Source organism: Peromyscus leucopus, chromosome 1, assembly GCF_004664715.2.
Source record: "Peromyscus leucopus breed LL Stock chromosome 1, UCI_PerLeu_2.1, whole genome shotgun sequence".
Classification (NCBI taxonomy): domain Eukaryota; kingdom Metazoa; phylum Chordata; class Mammalia; order Rodentia; family Cricetidae; genus Peromyscus; species Peromyscus leucopus.
Window position 1 is genome coordinate 118,623,957 of NC_051063.1, and position 2,572 is coordinate 118,626,528.

The window sequence follows — 2,572 nt, forward strand, 5'->3', positions numbered from 1 at the left end:
TATTGAAACCTAAAAAAAATTAAGGGAACAATATACCTCAAACTATTGAAGTCTCCATATGAATAATATATAGCTTAAAATAAAAAAGAGAAAAATATAATGTCCGCAAGCGCACACACACACACACACACACACACACACACACACACACACATCACACACACATCACACACATTTCCAAACCATGTACATAAAGACATTGTAAAAAGCTCTTACCCTGCATAGTGATAAAATCCTAGCTAGAATACTAAACCTTCATAGACATAATGAGAATGTAACCCAAAACGGGAGGTATAAATTTTCTCTATTAGCAGTACAGGACAGTGGATTTTCCTTCAAAACTTTAGATTCCATTATCAAGCCCTTAGATTTGTAATTCATTCCAAGAATGTCACAAGATATAAAAAGCCAATGAGAATGTTCTTAGCATTTCTCCATATCAACAACAAAATTATTGCAAAATACCTCAGGAAAAACTCATTTACAATTTCATTCAACAACAAAATACCTAAGATGAAATTTAAGAAGGAAGGAAAAAACCATCACATTGAAAACTGGGAAGCTCTTGTCAGGTGTAGTGGTCCTAATTGTTATTCCCAGCACTTGGAATATGAAACGAACAGGGTAAGAGTTCAAGGACAGCCGGGCAGTGGTGGTGCACGCCTTTAATCCCAGCACTAGGGAGGCAGAGGCAGGTGGATCCCTGTGAGTTCGAGGCCAGCCTGGGCTACCAAGTGAGTTCCAGGAAAGGCACAAAGCTACACAGAGAAACCCTGTCTCGAAAAAAAAAAAAAAAAAAAGAGTTCAAGGACAATCTAAGAAACATATCAAATATAAGAGTAGTAAATTGAAACAACAAAAACTACAGAAAGAAAGAAAATGAGAATGTACGAGATAGAATGACCTCCTATACATATAGATCATCATAATCAATACTAAAAAAATTGATGGGATTACCAGTAAACTTCAATAGATATAAAGTAATTACTATTTAACATTCAAAAACAGTACACATATAAAATGGAAAAGTAACTCTAACACATTAGGGGGAACATAAAACATCACACTAGACCATGCATTCTATACATAAAAAAAAACATTTTATTATAATATTGACTAGTAGATTCCTACAAGTCTTAATAAGAAAACACCACATTCATGACACAAAACATACACAGGAACAAATGCAATATGACAGAAGACATAGAAAAAAAAACATATAAAGCTACAAACACCCAAATGTCAAGCATGAGAGTAAAACTTAATGAAACTGCTTTCTGAATAGTACTAATAATTGGCATAACAATTAGTTACATAAATATGCACTTGCACTAGATTTTTCTATTTTGTCTTGAGAAAGAGAGAAAGCATATTTCTTCCTGTAAATGACTAATTCTCCTACCTAATATCTATGTATAAGTATCATAATACTTTCCACATGAAATTATCACAGAAGAGAAAAATTAAAAATTTTAGCATTGACTTTAAAATGATATTCCCAATCAGAGGATTAGCCATGATTTCTTTACAACATTTTGAATCCTCATGCATATTAGCCCTCAACAAAATTAACTACTTTGCCTTACTGAAGAATCTCATCCATCTTATATTGGTGTAAGGAGCATCCTCATCCAAGACCCATGTGTACACTCTCCCCTTGGCAGTTTATATTCTACAACGCAACAATTACAGTTTCTCAGTGAAAAAGCAGGAAAGCAGAACACATTATTTAATTGTAAAGGCAACACACAGCTAGCACACAATTCAGATGCAAGTATTAAAAATAGGTAAAAAAACACTGTTGGAGATGATGAAATAGCTGATCAAAAGACAGTGTGGACTAACTCCTGGCTGTGTTTGTAAACATTAAATAGAACTTGAGTTACTGTGTTGATTCTGAGATCTTTAAGGGCTTTTGTGATTTAGAATGATTATTGGTTCTTTATGAAACACATTCAATTCCAGGGAATTTTGTTCAATTGGCAGGTACTCAGATGTGTGGGAGGCTCATAGTGTATGTTCTTTTTGTCTTTGGACATCAAATACGTGAGGATATGACTCCCTATCATGGACACACATGGAAATATCTCTAAGAGTTTAATAAGCTTTGCCATGTATGGGCTGTTCCTCACTTCCACCTCAAACTTGCTTTTGAGTGTCTGAAGTAAGGTTATTAAACTATATCAAATGGGGATTAGAGAAAAGGTTTGGTGAACTGGGCACTTTAGCAAATTTGGCTGAAAGGCAACATGTCTGGGTCCCTCATGTCCACTGACATAGATGGAGTCATGAGGGATACTGAAGAGAAGAATTACCATAGATGGAACTTCTCCTTATTTCACCTAAACATAGGAACTCAGATGCAGAGCTCCAGGCCAGAAATTGTTTAACAATCCTCCAGAGGAGAACAACAGGCTGAGAAGAAAAGTGTTGACAGTCATAAATACACTCCTTAGAAGATGCTAGAGTAATAAAAAGAGAGACAAGTAGGACCACACATGCAAAACTGATACATGGGATTCCACCTGATGTTTCACTCTACACTTTTGCTCAGGCTCACAGCTTTTGTGAC